Below are 20,526 nucleotides of genomic sequence, written 5' to 3'. Positions count from 1 at the left end.
CACAAGTTTATTTTCTACATCTGTGACTCTGTTTCTGCTTTGCAAATAAATTCATCTGCACCATTTTTCTAAATTCCACATAGAAGCGATATTATATTTGTCTTTCTCTTTCTCTTTTTTTTGCGGTACATGGGCCTCTCACTGCTGTGGCCTCTCCCGTTGCGGAGCACAGGCTCCGGACGCACAGGCTCAGCGGCCATGGCTCACGGGCCTAGCCACTCTGCGGCATGTGGGATCTTCCCGGATCGGGGCACGAACCCGTGTCCCCTGCCTCTGCAGGTGGACTCTTAACCACTGCACCACCAGGGAAGCCCCTGTCTTTCTCTTTCTTACTTCACTCTGTATGACAATCTCTAGGTCCATCCATGTTGCTACAAATGGCATTATTTTGTTCCTTTTTATGGCTGAGTAATACTCCATTTTATATTTGTACCACATCTTCTTTATCCATTCCTTTGTTGATGGACATTTAGGTTGCTTCCATGTCCTGGCTATTGTAAATAGTGCTGCAGTGAACATCGGGGTGCATGCATCCTTTCAAATAATGGTTTTCTCCAGGAGTGGGATTGCTGGGTCATATAGTGGCTCTATTTTTATTTATTTATTTATTTATTTATTTATGGCTGTGTTGGCTCTTCGTTTCTGTGCGAGGGCTTTCTCTAGTTGCGGCAAGTGGGGGCCACTCCTCATCGCGCTGCGCGGGCCTCTCACTATCGCGGCCTCTCTTGTTGCGGAGCACAGGCTCCAGACACGCAGGCTCAGTAATTGTGGCTCACGGGGCTAGTTGCTCCGCGGCATGTGGGAATCTTCCCAAACCAGGGCTCGAACCCGCGTCCCCTGCATCGGCAGGCGGACTCTCAACCACTGCGCCCCCAGGGAAGCCCAGTGGCTCTATTTTTAGTTTTCTAAGGAACCTCCATGCTGTTCTCCATAGTGGCTGTACCAGTTTGCATTCCCATCAACAGTGTTGGAGGGTTCCCTTTACTCTACACCCTCTCCAGCATTTATTGTTGGTAGTTTTTTTGTTGTTAGGTGACTTTTACATAAGGTTAGAATGTACTGTCTGTACCATTTATTCCATAATGGCTTTTCTTTCTTTCTTCTTTAAAAAAAAATCTTACTTGAATTTCATAATGTAAATCAAAAAGAATCTGCAGTTGAAATAAACAAGTGGTGGTGAGCTCTGCGCTCTCTGTATGTCTACGCACCTGGTGTGTGTGGGCTGGGGGGGGAGATGGGGATGTGGCTCACCCATCCATCCACAGCCTGTTCCCCCTAAGCCCCTCTCCACGTGCTGCCTGGCTTATCATCAAGAAGAGGCAGCTGTGGAAGAGCAGTGTGTGCATCCAGCTGTGTCACTTAATAGCTCTGTAACCTGGGGGGAAATATTTAACCTCTCTGACCTTTGCTTTTCAATTGTCAAATTTGGCTGAGAATACCCATCTCAGAGGGTTACTATAAGGATTAAATTATATAATGTGTATGTAGAACCTGGCAGAAAATAATAACTAACATATGTAACTCTTACTCGTGCCAGGCTCTGTTCTCTGCATGTCACACAATTGGCTTAATCCTCACAGTCCTATGAGGTGGTTCTAATATTATCCCCACTTTACAGAAATTGAGGTTGAAAGAGTCCAAGAGTCCCAAGACCACAGCTATTAAGGACTGGAGCTGGGATTTGAACGCCAGAAGGCTTGCTTCGTATATATTCACGCTCAGCCAACAGTAGCTGTTATTTTTATCATCCTTTGCATTTGGCCATACCACTATCCTGAAACTGCTTTTTTGAAAGTGTCACTGGCTCCCTCCCTTTCCCTGCCATCGTGGGGTATGTGGTTGACTCTGTTCTTCTCACAAGACTTTCAGGATCAAGCAGTTCCTGGCCAAGAAACAAAGGCAGAATTGTCCCATTCCATTGCCTAGTGGATTCACATGGCAAAACTGGTTTTAAAGTCAGGTGTAACTCTAAGAGGAGACATTGGAGAAGAACCAAGCTGGGTCTGTAAGGAATCACACATGAGATGGCACACATGGTGATGCTAAGGCCACTAACGTCTTACCCCATCAAGCTGAAAACATCACCACTATTTGGACAGTTGGACATTTGTGAGGAGGCTATTATTTTTCTCTTTGTTTCTTTGCCTTTGCACTAGTAGTTTCAGTAATAAAGTGTGAGACCTTTTGTTTGGAAAAAAAAGAAAGTGTCAATGACCTCCTCATCTTTGACACCTCTGGAGTATTTCAGTCTGCTGTCCAGCTTCTCTTTATTTAGACTTCAGCTCACTGACTTTCACAGCTCAGGACACACACACACACACACACACACACACACAGACACACACACACTCCTCGGCTCCCTTCTCAAGGGCAACAGCAGAGCCCCTCAAGCTCAGCCTAGAGACCAGCCCCAGCAGGAGTCGAACAGAAGCGCAGACAGCCCTAGCTCTCCCTGCATCCCAGCGCACACCTTGTCTAGGCTGAGGCCTCTATCTCTGCTGTCTGCTGGCCACACCTTTCTTGGTAAGGATGGAGCAGTGGGGCAGGAAATGGCTGCCAAGACCCGGGGAAGCAGAACCCACAGAGCATGGCAGCTAACTATGGGAGGAGACAGGTGCTACAGAGAGGGAAGAGTTAACCATGACTCCACTGTCTTCAGCATGGGAAAAGGTCTTTTCACAGAACACATGTTGGGGAGATTAAGAGCACAGGATCTGAAGTCAGGTTGTATTCTAGCACTGCCACTGACATTTTTCACCTTGAACAAGTTATTTAACTTCTCTGAGCCTCAGTCTGTAAAATGGAAGTACTAATTCTTAACCACTTGGGATTAAGATCAGGTCTGCTGTGATAGAAAATCCCAAATAGGGGCCTCCCTGGTGGCGCAGTGGTTGGGAGTCCGCCTGCCAATGCAGGGGACACGGGTTTGTGCCCCGGTCCCGGAGGATCCCACATGCCACGGAGCGGCTGGGCCCGTGAGCCATGGCCGCTGAGCCTGCACATCCGGAGCCTGTGCTCCTCAACGGGAGAGGCCACGGCAGTGAGAGGCCCGTGTACCACAAAAAAAAAAAAAAGAAAATCCCAAATAACAGTGGCTTAAACAGGATAGATTTTTATTTCCTCTCACATGAAGTAAGCTGGGAGTCAAACCATGCATGTACTGCTGGTCTGGCAGAGTATGTGGCAACCACCCAGACTCCTGCCCTCGTGCTGCCCCATTAAGTGTTGTTTCCATTCCCAAGGGCACCTCATGGGCCAAGATGGCTGCTGTAGCTCCAACATTTATGGGCAGATGGAAGGAGAGGAAAATGAAAGTTTCCTTTCTCTAAGAAGATTTTCTGGCAGATTCATACAATATATTGTTAGCTGCAATTTATCACGTGGCCACACCTAGCTACAAAAGAAGCTGAGAAATGCAGTCTTTGGACAGGGCAGCTGCAGGCCCAGGTCGGTACCAGAGCTCCATCCCTACGGCAAGTGGAGAGTGTGTAGACAGGTAGCAGTCTGGAATCATGCTCCTTTATAGAGTGTTTTAAGAATTAAGTGAGATACAGACTGAGAGCTCAGCAAATGTGAGTGATCATGATGAATATTGTAACTTAGAATAGTAGTGACGTCAAGAGATGAGGGAGTCAGGAAGCAGAGCCAGGGGGTTCTATGGGGTGATGAGTCAAAACAGAGGTGGATCTTGAGGAAAGGCAGTCATGATCCCCCACCAAGGCTGACCTGTTGCCTGAGAGAGATGAGGAAATTAAGGACAAGGTGTGAGCATGGAGTGGCCAGGTTCACACGCCTCCTGGTCTTCTCCCAAGGGCTGTGACGTTCTTTTGGTTTGATGCTAAGCCCCAGATTCCTGCCTGCTCCTCCATTCCCAGGCCACTGTAGTTTCCACTGTGGAGCTTCCACAGGCTCTGGTGAAAAAGCATATCTGGCTCAGAGTCAGTAAGAATTTTAATTAAAAATGGAAATGGAGGCTCATGTCATAGTACTACATTCTTCCAACCCACTGATAATTTCTGGCAGAGTTAAAAATAACAGACATCACCCTTTGGCACTAAGGAAAAGGCTGCTTTTTTAAAATTTTTTAATTTTTTTTTATATAGCAGGTTCTTATTAGTTATCTATTTTATACATATTAGTGTATATATATTAATCCCAATCTCCCAATTCATCCCACCACACCCCCCCTGCCACTTTCCCCCGCTTGGTGTCCATACGTTTGTTCTCTACATCTGTGTCTCTTTTTCTGCCTTGCAAACCTGTTCATCTGTACCGTTTTTCTAGACTCCACATATATGTGTTAACATATGATATTTGTTTTTCTCTTTCTGACTTACTTCACTCTGTATGACAGTCTCTAGATCCATCCACGTCTCAACAAATGACCCAATTTCATTCCTTTTTATGGCTCAGTAATATTCTATTGTATATATGTACCACATCTTCTTTATCCATTCATCTGTCGATGGGCATTTAGGTTGCTTCCATGACCTGGCTATTGTAAATAGTGCTGCATTGAACAATGGGGTGCATGTGTCTTTTTAAATTATGGTTTTCTCTGGGTATATGCCCAGTAGTGGGATTGCTGGATCATATGGTAATTCTATTTTTAGTTTTTTAAGGAACCTCCATACTGTTCTCCATAGTGGCTGTATCAACTTATATTCCCATCACAGTGCAAGAGGGTTCCCTTTTCTCCACACCCTCTCCAGCATTTGCTGTTCGTAGATTTTCTGATGATGCCCATTCTAACTGGTGTGAGGTGATACCTCATTGTAGTTTTGATTCGCGTTTCTCTAATAATTAGAGATGTTGAGCAGCTTTTCATGTGCTTCTTGGCCATCTGTATGCCTTCTTTGGAGAAATGTCTATTTAGGTCTTCTGCCCATTTTTGGATTGGGTTGTTTGTTTTCTTAATATTGAGCTGCATGAGTTGTTTATGTATTTTGGAGATTAATCTTTGTCCATTGATTTCGTTTGCAAATATTTTCTCCCATTCTGAGGGTTGTCTTTTCATCTTGTTTGTAGTTTCCTTTGCTCTGCAAAAGCTTTTAAGCTTCATTAGGTCCCAATTGTATATTTTTGTTTTTATTTCCATTCCTCTAGGAGGTGGGTCAAAAAAGATCTTGCTGTGATTTATGTCAAAGAGTGTTCTTCCTATGTTTTCCTCTAAGAGTTTTATCGTGTCCAGTCTTATATTTAGGTCTCTAATTCATTTTGAATTTATTTTTGTGTATGGTGTTAGGGAGTGTTCTAATTTCATTCATTTACATGTAGCTGTCCAGGTTTCCCATCACCACTTATTAAAGAGACTGTCTTTCCTCCATTGTATATCCTTGCCTCCTTTGTCATAAATTAGTTGACCATAGGTATATGGGTTTATCTCTGGTCTTTCTATCCTGTTCCATTGATCTGTATTTCTGTTTTTGTGCCAGTACCATATTGTCTTGATGACTGCAGCTTTGTAGTATAGTGTGAAGTCAGGGAGTCTGATTCCTCCAGCTCCTTTTTTTTTCCCTCAAGACCACTTTAGCTATTCGGGGTCTTTTGTGTCTCCATAAAAATTTTAAGATTTTTTGTCCTAGTTCTGTAAAAAAAAAGCCACTGGTAGTTTGATAGGGATTGCATTGAATCTGTAGATTGCTTTGGGTAGTATAGTCATTTTCACAATATTGATTCTTCCAATCCAAGAACATGGTATATCTCTCCATCTGTTTGTGTTATCTTTGATTTCTTTCGTCAGTGTCGTATAGTTTTCTGAATACAGGTCTTTTATCTCCTTACGTAGGTTTATTTCTAGGTATTTTATTCTTTTTGTTACAGTGGTGAATGGGAGTGTTTCCTTAATTTTTCTTTCTGATCTTTCATTGTTAGTGTATAGGAATGCAAGTGATTTCTGTGCATTAAGTTTGTATCCTGCAACTTTATCAAATTCATTGATTAGCTCTAGTAGTTTTCTGGTGGCATCTTTAGGTTTCTCTATGTACAGTATTATGTCATCTGCAAACAGTGACAGTTTTACTTCTTTTCCAATTTGTATTCCTTTAATTTCTTTTTCTTCTCTGATTGCTGTGGCTAAAACTTCCAAAACTGTGTTGAATAAGAGTGGTGAGAGTGGGCAACCTTGTCTTGTTCTTGATCTTAGAGGAAATGGTTTTAGTTTTTCACCATTGAGAACGATGTTGGCTGTGGGTTTGTCATATGTGGCCTTTATTATGTTGAGGTAGGTTCCCTCTATGCCCACTTTCTGGAGAGTTTTTATCATAAATGGGTGTTAAATTTTGTCAAAAGCTTTTTCTGCATCTATTGAGGTGATCATATTCTTCAATTTGTTAATATGCCGTATCACATTGATTGATTTGCGTATATTGAAGAATGCTTGCATCCCTGGGATGAATCCCACTTGATCATTCTGTATGATCCTTTTAATGTGTTGTTGTATTCAGTTTGCTAGTATTTTGTTGATGATTTTTGCATCTATATTCATCAGCGATAGTGGTCTGTAATTTTCTTTTTCTGTGACATCTCTGTCTGGTTTTGGTATGAGGGTGATGGTGGCCTCATAGAATGAGTTTGGGAGTGTCCCTTCCTCTGCAATTTTTTGCAAGAGTTTGAGAAGGATGGGTGTTAGCTCTTCTCTCAATGTTTGATAGAATTCACCTGTGAAGCCCTCTGGTCCTGGGCTTTTGTTTGTTGGAAGATTTTTAATCACAGTTTCAATTTCATTACTTGTGATTGGTCTGTTCATATTTTCTATTTCTTCCTGTTTCAGTCTTGGAAGGTTATACCTTTCTAAGTATTTGTCGATTTCTTCCAGGTTTTCCATTTTATTGGCATAGCGTTGCTTGTAGTAGTCTCTTGGGATGCTTTGTATTTCTGCGGTGTCTGTTGAAACTTCTCCTTTTTCATTTCTAATTTTATTGATTTGCGTCCTCTCCCTCTTTGTCTTGATGAGTCTGGCTGAAGGTTTACCAATTTTGTTTATCTTCTCAAAGAACCAGCTTTTAGTTTTATTGATCTTTGCTATTGTTTTCTTTGTTTCTATTTCATTTGTTTTTGCTCTGATCTTTATGATTTCTTTCCTTCTACTAACTTTTGGTTTTGTTTGTTCTTCTTTCTCTAATTTCTTTAGGTGTAAGGTTAGATTGTTTATTTCAGATCTTTCTTGTTTCTTGAGGTAGGATTGTATTGCTATAAACTTCCCTCTTAGAACTGCTATTGCTGCATCCCATAGGTTTTGGATCATTGTGTTTTCATTGTCATCATTTGTCTCTAGGTATTTTTTGATTTCCTCTTTGATTTCTTCAGTGATCTCTTGGTTATTTAGTAACATATTGTTTAGCCTCCATGTGTTTGTTTTTTATTACGTTTTTTTCCCCTGTAATTGATTTCTAATCTCATAACATTGTGGTCGGAAAAGATGCTTGAAATGATTTCAATTTTCTTAAATTTACCGAGGCTTTATTTGTGACCCTAGATATGATCTATCCTGGAGAATGTTCCGTGTGCACTTGAGAAGAAAGTGTAATCTGCTGTCTTTGGATGGAATGTCCTATAAATATCAATTAAATCTATCTGGTCTATTGTGTCATTTAAAGCTTGTGTTTCCTTATTAATGTTCTGTCTGATGATCTGTCCATTGGTGTAAGTGAAGTGTTAAAGTCCCCCAATATCGTTGTGTTACTGTCGATTTCCTCTTTTATAGTTGTTAGCAGTTGCCTTATGTATTGAGGTGCTCCTATGTTGGGTGCATATACATTTATAATTGTTATATCTTCTTGGATTGATCCCTTGATCGTTATGTAGTGTCCTTCCTTGTCTCTCATAACAGTCTTTGTTTTAAAGTTCATTTTATCTGATGAGTATTGCTACTCCAGCTTTCTTTTGATTTCCATTTGCATGGAATATCTTTTTCCATGCCCTCACTTTCAGTCTGTATGTGTCCCTAGGTCTGAAGTGGGTCTCTTGTAGACAACATATATATGGGTCTTGTTTTTTTATCCATTCAGTGAGCTTGTGTCTTTTGCTTGGAGCATTTAATCCATTCACGTTTAAGGTAATTATTGATATGTATGTTCCTATTACCATTGTCTTAATTGTTTTGGGTTTGTTTTTGTAGGTCCTTTTCTTCTCTTGTGTTTCCCAGTTAGAGAAGTTCCTTTAATATTTGTCGTAGAGCTTGTTTGGTGATGCTGAATTCTCTTAGCTTTTACTTGTCTGTAAATCTTTTGATTTCTCCGTCAAATCTGAATGAGATCCTTGCTGGGTAGAGTAATCTTGGTTGTAGATTCTTCCCTTTAATCACTTTAAATATATTGTGCACTCCCTTCTGACCTGTAGAGTTTCTGCTGAGAAAGCAGCTGTTAACCTTATGGGAGTTCCTTTTTATGTTATTTGTCATTTTTCCCTTGTTGCTTTCAATAATTTTTCTTTGTCTGTAATTTTTGTCAATTTGATTACTGTGTGTCTCAGTGTGTTTCTCCTTGGTTTTCTCCTGCCTGGGACTCTGCACTCCCTGGGCTTAGGTGGCTATTTCCTTTCCCACATTAGGGAAGTTTTTGACTATAATCTCTTCAAGTATTTTCTCTGGTCCTTTCTCTCTCTCTTCTCCTTCTGGGACCCCTATAATGCGAATGTTGTTGTGTTTAATGTTGTCCCAGAGGTCTCTTAGGCTGTCTTCATTTCTTTTCATTCTTTTTTCTTTATTCTGTTCCACAGCAGTGAATTCCACCATTCTGTCTTCCAGGTCACTTATCCCTTCTTCTGCCTCAGTTATTCTGCCATTGATTCCTTCTAGTGTAGTTTTCATTTCAGTTATTGTAACGTTCATCTCTGTTTGTTTGTTCTTTAATTCTTCTAGGTGGTTGTTCTTTAATTCTTCTAGGTCTTTGTTATACATTTCTTACGTCTTCTTGATCTTTGCCTCCATTCTTTTTCTGAGGTCCTGGATCAATCTTCACTATCATTATTCTGAATTCTTTTTCTGGAAGGTTTCTCCACTTCATTTAGTTGTTCTTCTGGGGTTTTATCTTGTTCCTTCTTCTGATACATAGTCCTCTGCCTTTTCATTTTGTCTTTCTTTCTGTGAATGTGGTTTTCCTTCCACAGGCTGGAGAATTGTAGTTCTTCTTGCTTCTGCTGTCTGCCCCTCTGGTGGATGAGGCTATCTAAGAGGCTTGTGCAAGCTTCCTGATGGGAGGGACTCTTTTTTTTAAGTGGATTCAAATTTTATAACAGTGTTTTCAAATATAATAAATCATTATAGATTCTCTTGGTCTTTCATCTCCTTTTGGGTATGTGTGTGGCTTTTGGTAACCTCTCAGTATTTTAATTTGGAACCTCCTAAGGTCATCAGGTGTATGATATAGCTATCATACTGGGTTAATGAGTGGGGGGGGCGGAAATCCCATAATTGATTTTTGATGTGAAGGACTATTGGATGTTTTTATGAAAGAAAAATTTTATTTAAAAGGCTATATTTTAGTGAATAGTGAGAATTCTTGCCTTTAAGGGAGGCCCAAAACTTAAACCCTTACACTCAAGCAGTGCTCCTCATACATGTACAGAAAGTCTGGCCTTGATCACCCCATGATATGGGTTGAATCGTACCCCTAAAACTTCATATGTTGACGTCCCAAGCCTCAGTATCTCAGAATGTGACCTTATTTGGAAATAGGGCCATTGCACCTATAATTAGTTAAGATGAGATCATGCTGCAGTAGCATTCACCCCTAATCCAGTATAACTGGTGTCTTTATAAAACGAGGAAATTTGGGTACAGACACACCCAGAGAGAACATCATGTGAAGATTGGAGTTATGCCACTGCAAGCCAAGGAACTACTAGAAGGTAGGAAAGAGGCCTGAATAGATCATTCTCTAGCACCTTCAGAGGGAACATGGCTCTACTCATCTTAAGTCTTGATCTCAGACTTCCAGTCTCCAGAGCTGTGAGAAAATAAATATCAGTTTGTGGTGCTTAGTTACAGTAGCCCTAGGAAACTAATGTAGCCCATGACTTGGTGGTTACATGACCTTAAATCATTTGATCTCTCCAGGCCTCTGATTCCTAAGCTGTGGGTTAGCAATGTCTGCCAGTGAGGATAAATGTAAAATCCTTTAATGCATACAGTTTCATCACAACCTCAAGTATTAGTATTACACCATAAAGCCATAGTGTATTTTCATTCTTCCTTTTCTTTCTTTCCTTCCTTCCTTTCTTCCTTTTCCCTTTTTTTTTTGTTTCTGTTTTTTTTTTTTTTTTTTTTTTTTTTTTTTTGTGGGCCTCTCACTGTTGTGGCCTCTCCCGTTGCGGAGCACTGCTCTGGATGCACAGGCTCAGTGGCCATGGCTCACGGGCCCAGCCACTCCGCGGCATGTGGGATCTTCCCAGACTGGGCACGAACCCGTGTCCCCTGCATCGGCAGGCGGACTCTCAACCACTGCACCACCAGGGAAGCCCTGTTTTTGTTTTTTTAATATGTCTCAAATGTTAAGGGTTTATGTTAAATTCCTCCTCCCAAGCCTACTGCCCAATAGTAAAAGAGGGATACTTTTGTAATTATCAATGATTTGCTGGCCTTTATTGAGGACTTCAAGAACCAAATACAGTTAGCTGCACTAAGATTTCATGGTCACATGTACTTCTCTGAGAGGAAGCAATTACAATAGAAGGAGATGGCAGATTGGTGTCATCTTACATCCCACCACTAATCACCTGATCACCTTCCTAGAATGCTGTGTTAGAAGGATTCTGAGGCCACCACCAGGATAGAGGATTATGATCACTTAGTGATATTTGCTGTGAGCCTGAACTGGGGTAACTCTAGCTTATAGAGTACAGATACAACCTCAGAGTTCACATTTCTTTTTTTTTCTTTTTTTTTTTTTTTTGGCTTGAAACAGCAATGATTTATTTTTTAGCCTGGTTTTATGGGTTGACTGGGTGAACCACACAGTCATGTGGCACATCATGTCAGCCTGGTCTCTCATGTGGTTGCATTTAGCTGGGAGCTTAGCTGAGCTCCAAGAAGGGATGTTCAAGAAGGCCTATGGTCCTCATTCACATGCTTCTTATCATCAGTAGTCTAGCTCAAGCTTCGTATATGGCAGCTGGACTCCAAGAGCCCCCAGACTGAAGCACCCTGCCTTTTTAAACGTTAGGCCCAGAGTTAGCAGACTGTCACTTCTATAGATAAAGCAAGTACATGGCCACTCCAGATTCAGGGGGGAGGGGAATCAGACTCCGAGTCTTATTGGGCAGAGAGGCATGCATATGTTGGAAGAGGAGGAATTATTGGCAGCTGTGTTAGTCAGGGTTCTCCAGAGAAATAGAACCAATAAGAATATATATGGAGATTTCTTGGCTCTTGTGGTTATAAAAGCTGAGAAGTCCCACAGTCTGCCATCTACAAGCTGGAAAACCAGGAAAACTGGTGGTGTACTTCAGTCTGAGCCTGACGCCCTGAGAATTGGGGATGAGGTGGGGTAGGGCTGATGGTGTAAGTCCTGATCTGAGCCTGAAAGCCCTAGACAAAGGGCAGCAGACGATGGAGGTCTCAGCTCAAGCAGAGAGAGTGTGTTTGCCCTTTTTGTTGTATCCGGGCCCTCAGTGGGTTGGATGAGGCCCACCCACCGTGGGTTTTCTTAACTCAGTCTACTGAATCCAGTGTTAAGCTATTCTGGATACACCGTCATAGACACACCCAGAAATGATGTTTCACCAGCTATCGGGGAATCCCTTAGCCCAGCTGACACATAAAATTAACCATCACAGCAGCCATATTTGAAGACTATCTCTTGTGGAAACATTCATTTTAGACCTTACTGTCTAACAGAGTGCTGCCTTTGAGCTACAGATATTTACCATGAAGGCTGATACCCTGTGAGTGCGTTAGTTTTTTTAGAGATGACTTAACAGAGCTTCAGTTGGACCCTGCATGAAGGATGTGAAATTGCTATGGAAGGAAAAAGGAGAGGGTCTATCTGCTGTTCTGATTTTTCACCCATGTGAACCAGGACAAACTCTGTAAGTTGGGGAGGGAAGATGGGGACCCTGACTTTAACTGTCAAATTGATCTAGAGTTGTCAGGTGGGATAATTTAACCCTCAAATGAGGGTGATTTATACCATGTATTGTAATCAGATAGTCATGTAAGTTGTTCCCTATGAGCTCTGGTAAATCACTTTTAGTACATATTGAAAGTGACAGTATTGAATTTTATCACCGAATGGCCATCTTACAGTAATAACTAATGCATGTCATCGGCTTTGGCTCCAACACTGAATTACACTTACTTGGAGGCACATAGATCCACAGGGGAGCTGTCACTTCTGTCTGCTAGTCCATGGCTGGGACCAAGAGGCTGGTGGGGAAACTGTATTGTTGCAACCTTTGCAGATTAGCTGGTGCAGAGATACCTGTGGTCTCGTGAAGCATGGAACTTCTCTTCAGTGCAGTTTGGGTCAATATGATCTAGGGTGGACCTAGTAATTCTATTAAATGAGTGATGAGTGCTTTGATGACTAAAGGTAAGGATCTTATTTAAGCAGAGAAATAAGGACTGGTCAGGAATCAGGCTCAAATTATCTCTCTCTGGTCTGGCTCCTGTCCACGTGTCCAGCCTCAGCTTGCTCTGATCCCCATCTTGAACTTTCTGCTCTACCTGTACACACCGTACTCTGCTTCTCTGTACCATTGTTCATGTCCTTTTCTTTGCCTGGAATGTGCTCTCCCATTTACTACGCCAATTCCCCTGGTCAGGGAAGATGCACTGCAAACACCCCCTCCCGGGTGCCTCACTCCTCTCATTGTTTCATTCGTCACAATGCATTATCATTACTTACTTATGCCTCTAGCTCTGCCACTAGACAGACTGTGAGCTCCTTGAAGCCAGGAACTCATTTTATTTTTATTTATATTTTAATTAAAAGTAATTGTATTCTTTTTTTTAATGGTGTGTTAGTTTCTGCATTATAACAAAGTGAATCAGTTATACCTATACATATGTTCCCATATCTCTTCCCTCTTGAGTCTCCCTCCCTCCCACCCTCCCTATCCCACCCCTCTAGGTGGTCACAAAGCACCAAGTTGATCTCCCTGTGCTACGTGGCTGCTTCCCACTAGCTATCTGTTTTACGTTTGGTAGTGTATATATGTCCATGCCACTCTCTCACTTTGTCAGCTTACCCTTCCCCCTCCCCACATCCTCAGGTCCATTCTCTAGTAAGTCTGTGTCTTTATTCCTGTCTTACCCCTAGGTTCTTCATGACATTTTTTTTCTTAGATTCCATATATATGTGTTAGCATACGGTATTTGTCTTTCTCTTTCTGACTTACTTCACTCTGTATGACAGACACTAGGTCCATCCACCTCACTACAAATAACTCAATTTTGTTTCTTTTTATGGCTGAGTAATATTCCATTGTACATATGTGCCACATCTTCTTTATCCATTCATCCGATGATGGACACTTAGGTTGTTTCCATCTCCTGGCTATTGTAAATAGAGCTGCAATGAACATTTTGGTACATGACTCTTTCTGAACTATGGTTTTCTCAGGGTATATGCCCAGTAGTGGGATTGCTGGGTCATATGGTAGTTCTATTTGTAGATTTTTAAGGAACCTCCAAACAGTTCTCCATAGTGGCTGTACCAATTCACATTCCCACCAGCAGTGCAAGAGTGTTCCCTTTTCTCCACACCCTCTCCAGTGTTTATTGTTTCTAGATTTTTTGATGATGGCCATTCTGACCGGTATGAGATGATATCTCATTGTAGTTTTGATTTGCATTTCTCTAATGATTAATGATGTTGAGCATTCTTTCATGTGTTTGTTGGCAGTCTGTATATCTTCTTTGGAGACATGTCTATTTAGGTCTTCTGCCCATTTTTGGATTGGGTTGTTTGTTTTTTTCTTATTGAGCTGCATGAGCTGCTTATAAATTTTGGAGATTAATCCTTTGTCAGTTGCTTCATTTGCAAATATTTTCTCCCATTCTGAGGGTTGTCTTTTGGTCTTGTTTATGGTTTCCTTTGCTGTGCAAAAGCTTTTAAGTTTCATTAGGTCCCATTTGTTTATTTTTGTTTTTATTTCCATTTCTCTAGGAAGTGGGTCCAAAAGGATCTTGCTGTGATTTATGTCATAGAGTATTCTGCCTATATTTTCCTCTAAGAGTTTGATAGTTTCTGGCCTTACATTTAGGTTTTTAATCCATTTTGAGCTTATTTTTATGTATGGTGTTAGGGAGTTTTCCAATCTCATACTTTTACATGTAGCTGTCCAGTTTTCCCAGCACCACTTATTGAAGAGGCTGTCCTTTCTCCACTTCCTCCACTGTACATTCCTGCCTCCTTTATCAAGGATAAGGTGACCATATGTGTGTGAGTTTATCTCTGGGCTTTCTATCCTGCTCCATTGAGCTATATTTCTGTTTTTGTGCCAGTACCATACTGTCTTGATTACTGTAGCTTTGTAGTATAGTCTGAAGTCAGGGAGCCTGATTCCTCCAGCTCCGTTTTTCGTTCTCAAGGTTGCTTTGGCTATTCGGGGTCTTTTGTATTTCCATACAAATTGTGAAATTTCTTGTTCTAGTTCTGTGAAAGATGCCAGTGGTAGTTTGATATGGATTGCATTGAATCTATAGATTGCTTTGGGTATAGTCATTTTCACAATGTTGATTCTTCCAATCCAAGAACATGGTATATCTCTCCATCTGTTTGTATCATCTTTAATTTCTTTCATCAATGTCTTATAATTTTCTGCATACAGGTCTTTTGTCTCCTTAGGTAGGTTTATTCCTAGATATTTTATTCTTTTTGTTGCAATGGTAAATGGGAGTGTTTTCTTGATTTCACTTTCACATTTTTCATCATTAGTTTATAGGAATGCCAGAGATTTCTGTGCATTAATTTTGTATCCTGCTACTTTACCAAATTCATTGATTAGCTCTAGTAGTTTTCTGGTATCATCTTTACGATTCTCTATGTATAGTATCATGTCATCTGCAAACAGTGACAGCTTTACTTCTTCTCTTCCGATTTGGATTCCTTTTATTTCCTTTTCTTCTCTGATTGCTGTGGCTAAAACTTCCAAAACTATGTTGAATAAGAGTGGTGAGAGTGGGCAACCTTGTCTTGTTCCTGATCTCAGTGGAAATGTTTCAGTTTTTCACCACTGAGGACGATGTTGGCTGTGGGTTTGCATTATATGGCCTTTATTACGTTGAGGAAAGTTCCCTCTATGCCTACTTTCTGGAGGGTTTTTATTATAAATGGGTGTTGAATTTTGTCGAAAGCTTTCTCTGCATCTATTGAGATGACCATATCGTTTTTCTCCTTCAATTTGTTAATATGGTGTATCACATTCATTGATGTGCATATATTGAAGAATCCTTGCATTCCTGGAATAAACCCCACTTGATCATGGTGTATGATCCTCTTAATGTGCTGTTGGATTCTGTTTGCTAGTATTTTGTTGAGGTTTTTTGCATCTATGTTCATCAGTGATGTTGGCCTGTAGTTTTCTTTCTTTGTGACATCCTTGTCTGGTTTTGGTATCAGGGTGATGGTGGCCTCGTAGAATGAGTTTGGGAGTATTCCTCCCTCTGCTATATTTTGGAGGAGTTTGAGAAGGATAGGTGTTAGCTCTTCTCTAAATGTTTGATAGAATTCGCCTGTGAAGCCATCTGGTCCTGGGCTTTTGTTTGTTGGAAGATTTTTAATCACAGTTTCAATTTCAGTGCTTGTGATTGGTCTGTTCATATTTTCTATTTCTTCCTGATTCAGTCTTGGCAGGTTGTGCATTTCTAAGAATTTGTCCATTTCTTCCAGGTTGTCCATTTTATTGGCATAGAGTTGCTTGTAGTAATCTCTCATGATCTTTTGTATTTCTGCAGTGTCAGTTGTTACTTCTCCTTTTTCATTTCTAATTCTATTGATTTGAGTCTTCTCTCTTTTTTTCTTGATGAGCATGGCTAATGGTTTATCAATTTTGTTTGTCTTCTCAAAGAACCAGCTTTTAGTTCTGTTGATCTTTGCTATCGTTTCCTTCATTTCTTTTTCATTTATTTCTGATCTGATCTTTATGATTCCTTTCCTTCTGCTAACTTTGGTTTTTTTTGTTCTTCTTTCTCTAATTGCTTTAGGTGCAAGGTTAGGTTGTTTACTCGAGATGTTTCCTGTTTCTTAAAGTAGGATTGTATTGCTATAAACTTCCCTCTTAGAACTGCTTTTGCTGCATCCCATAGGTTTTGGGTCGTCATGTCTCCATTGTCATTTGTTTCTAGGTATTTTTTGATTTCCTCTTTGATTTTTTCAGTGATCACTTCGTTATTAAGTAGTGTATTGCTTAGCCTCCATGTGTTTGTATTTTTTACAGATCTTTTCCTGTAATTGATATCTAGTCTCATAGCGTTGTGGTCGGAAAAGATACTTGATACAATTTCAATTTTCTTAAATTTACCAAGGCTTGATTTGTGACCCAAGATATGATCTATCCTGGAGAATGTTCCATGAGCACTTGAGAAAAATGTGTATTCTGTTGTTTTTGGATGGAATGTCCTATAAATATCAATTAAGTCCATCTTGTTTAATGTGTCATTTAAAGCTTGTGTTTCCTTCTTTATTTTCATTTTGCATGATCTGTCCATTGGTGAAAGTGGGGTGTTAAAGTCCCCTACTATGAATGTGTTACTGACGATTTCCCCTTTTATGGCTGTTAGCATTTGCCTTATGTATTCAGGTGCTCCTATGTTGGGTGCATAAATATTTACAATTGTTATATCTTCTTCTTGGATGGATCCCTTGATCATTATGTAGTGTCCTTCTTTGTCTCTTCTAATAGTCTTTATTTTAAAGTCTATTTTGTCTGATATGAGAATTGCCACTCCAACTTTCTTTTGGTTTCCATTTGCATGCAATATCTTTTTCCACCCCCTCACTTTCAGTCTGTATGTGTCCCTAGGTCTGAAGTGTGGGTCTCTTGTAGACAGCATATATATGGGTCTTGTTTTTGTATCCATTCAGCCACTCTGTGTCTTTTGGTGGGAGCATTTAGTCCATTTCCATTTAAGGTAATTATCAATATGTATGTTCCTATTCCCTTTTTCGTAATTGTTTTGGGTTTGTTATTGTAGGTGTTTTCATTCTCCTGTGTTTTCTTGCCTAGAGAAGATCCTTTAGCATTTGTTGTAAAGCTGTTTTGGTGGTGCTGAACTCTCTCAGCTTTTGCATGTCTGTAAATGTTTTAATTTCTCCATCAACTCTGAATGAGATCCTTGCTGGATAGAGTAATCTTGGTTGTAGGTTTTCGTCCTTCATCGCCTTAAATATGTCCTGCCAGTCCCTTCTGGCTTGCAGAGTTTCTGCTGAAAGATCAGCTGTTAACCTTATGGGGATTCCCTTGTGTGTTATTTGTTGTTTTTCCCTTGCTGCTTTTAATATGTTTTCTTTGTATTTAATTTTTGACAGTTTGATTAATATGTGTTTTGGCGTGTTTCTCCTTGGATTTATCCTGTATGGGACTCTCTGTGCTTCGTGGACTTGATTGACTATTTCCTTTCCTGTATTAGGGAAGTTTTCAACTATAATCTCTTCAAATATTTCCTCAGTCCCTTTCTTTTTCTCTTCTGCTTCTGGAACCTCTATAATTCAAATGTTGGTGCATTTAATGTTGTCCCAGAGGTCTCTGAGACTGTCCTCAGTTCTTTTCATTCTTTTTTCTTTATTCTGCTCTGCAGTAGTTATTTCCACTATTTTATCTTTCTGGTCACTTATCCGTTCTTCTGCCTCAGTTTTTCCACTGTTGATCCCTTCTAGAGTATTTTTAATTTCATTTATTGTGTTGTTCATCATTGCTTGTTTCATCTTTAGTTCTTCTAGGTCCTTGTTAAATGTTGCATTTTCTCTATTCTATTTCCAAGATTTTGGATCATCTTTACTATCATTATTCTGAATTCTTTTTCAGGTAGACTGCCTATTTCCTCTTCATTTGTTAGGTCTGCTGGGTTTTTATCTTGCTCCTTCATTTGCTGTGTGTTTTTCTGTCTTCTCATTTTGCTTATCTTACTGTGTTTGGGGTCTCCTTTTTGCAGGCTGCAAGTTTGTGGTTCCCGTTGTTTTTGGTGCCTGTCCCCAGTGGCTAAGGTTGGTTCAGTGGGTTGTGTAGGCTTCCTGGTGGAGAGGACTAGTGCTTGTGTTCTGGTGGACGAGGCTGGATCTTGTCTTTCTGGTGGGCAGGTCCACGTCTGGTGGTGTGTTTTGGGGTGTCTGTGGACTTATTATGATTTTAGGCAGCCTCTCTGCTAATGGGTGGTGTTGTGTTCCTGTCTTGCTAGTTGTTTGGCATAGGGTGTCCAGCACTGTAGCTTGCTGGTCGTTGAATGAAGCTGGGTATTGGTGTTGAGATGGAGATCTCTGGGAGATTTTCGCCGTTTGATATTATGTGGAGCTGGGAGGTCTCTTGTGGACCCGTGTCCTGAAGTTGGCTCTCCCACCTCAGAGGCACAGCACTGACTCCTGGCTGCAGCACCAAGAGCCTTTCATCCACACGGCTCAGAGTATAAGGGAGAAAAAGTAGAAAGGAAGAAAGAGGATAGAAGAAAAGAAAATACAGTAAGATAAATTAAAGTTATTAAAATAAAAAATAATTAAGAAAACAATTTTTTAAGTAAAAAAAAAAGGGGGGGGAGGGACGGGTAGAACCCTAGGACAAATGGTGAAAGCAAAGCTATACAGACAAAATCTCACACAGAAGCATGCACATACATACTCACAAACAGAAGAAAAGGGGGAAAAATAATAAATCTTGCTCTCAAAGTCCACCTCCTCAATTTGGGATGATTCGTTGTCTATTCAGGTATTCCACAGATGCAGGGTACATCAAGTTGATTGTGGAGATTTAATCCGCTGCTCCTGAGGCTGCTGGGAGAGATTTCCCTTTCTCTTCTTTGTTTGCACAGCTCCCGGGGTTCAGCTTTGGATTTGGACCCACCTCTGCGTGTAGTTCGCCGTAGGGCATCCGTTCTTCGCTCAGACAGGACGGGGTTAAAGGAGCTGCTGATTCGGGGGCTCTGGCTCACTCAGGCCAGGGGGAGGGAGGGGCACCATGCGGGGTGAGCCTGCAGTGGCAGAGGCCGGTGTGACGTTGCACCAGCCTGAGGCATGCCGTGCGTTCTCCCGGGGAAGTTGTCCCTGCATCCCAGGACCCTGGCCGTGGCGGGCTGCACAGGCTCCCCGGAAGGGAGGTGTGGATAGTGACCTGTGCTCGCACACAGGCTTCTTGGTGGCGGCAGCAGCAGCCCCAGCGTCCCACGCCCGTCTCTGGGGTCCGCGCTGTTAGCCACGGCTCGCGCCCGTCTCTGGAGCTCCTTTAAGCAGCGCTCTTAATCCCCTCTCCTCGCGCACCAGGAAACAAAGAGGGAAGAAAAAGTCTCTTGCCTCTTCAGCAGGTCCAGACTTTTCCCCGGACTCCGTCCCGGCTAGCCGTGGTGCACTAACCCCTTCAGGCTGTGTTCACGTCGCCGACCCCAGTCCTCTCCCCGCGCTCCGACCAAAACCCGAGCCCCGGTGGGCGAGCAGACAAGCCTCTTGGGCTGGTGAGTGCCAGTCGGCACCGATCCTCTGTGCGGGAATCTCCCCGCTTTGCCCTCCGCACCCCTGTGGCTGTGCTCTCCTCCGCAGCTCCGAAGCTCCCCCCCTCCGCCACCCGCAGTCTCCGCCCGCGAGAGGGCTTCTAGTGTGTGGAAGCCTTTCCTCCTTCACAGCTCCCTCCCACTGGTGCAGGTCCCATCCCTATTCTTTTGTCTCTGTTTATTCTTTTTTCTTTTGCCCTCCCCAGGTACGTGGGGAGTTTCTTGCCTTTTGGGAGGTCTGAGGTCTTCCTCCAGTGTTCAGTAGGTGTTCTGTAGGAGCTGTTCCACGTGTAGATGTATTTCTGATGTATCTGTGGGGAGGAAGGTGATCTCCACCCACATTTCTTTTTAATTATGACCATGTTCTCTGCTATGTGAAAATCTGTGTTCTTGGCAGAACTTATTCCACCAAGGAAAGCAAAGAAGGCTTACACTCAGCTAAATCAGGTGTATCCTAAAAGGTACTTGAGAGTTAAAATAAAAGTAGTTGAATAAATTTGGGGTTGTGTGTGTGAAGAGTACAGACATTAATCTTAAGGATTTATTTAAAGCTTGTCATGTGTCACAATGAAATGGACTTTACATGTGTTGCTTCAGTGACTCTTCACTGCTGCCATATGAGGCAGGTTACTGCTCAAACGGGGAGCTGAGCATCTTAGGAGTTAAGTGACCAGCCTGAGCTCTCACAGCTGGACCTGCTAGAAACTGGCAGAGCTAAGAGTGAAACCCAGGTTGGCATCATAGTCCAATATCTGTTCTGAGGCTCATGACGCTGCAGTGCGCGTGTGTGTGCGTGTTTAATTGAGGTGAAATTCACATAATATTAACCATTTTAAAGTGAACACTTCAGTGGCATCCACAGCATTGTGCAATTACCACTTCTGTCTAGTTCC

General features: G+C 41.6%; 1 protein-coding gene and 1 pseudogene across 2 annotated transcripts in view; both read left to right on the top strand.

The window, feature by feature from the left end:
• The window catches only part of MYO3B (myosin IIIB), a gene marked incomplete at both ends in the record, with an annotated part of 389,659 nt that overhangs the window by 114,540 nt on the left and 254,593 nt on the right, over positions 1-20,526 (top strand). The gene's annotated exons all lie outside the window — the stretch shown is intronic.
• LOC308622111 (large ribosomal subunit protein eL39-like) lies at positions 1,856-2,009 on the top strand (annotated as a pseudogene). The gene has a single exon. The product of its transcript is annotated as a large ribosomal subunit protein eL39-like (transcript).

Source organism: Mesoplodon bidens, assembly GCF_964165515.1.
Source record: "Mesoplodon bidens genome assembly, chromosome: 8".
NCBI lineage: Eukaryota > Metazoa > Chordata > Mammalia > Artiodactyla > Ziphiidae > Mesoplodon > Mesoplodon bidens.
This window is presented reverse-complemented; position numbering and strand designations above follow the sequence as displayed.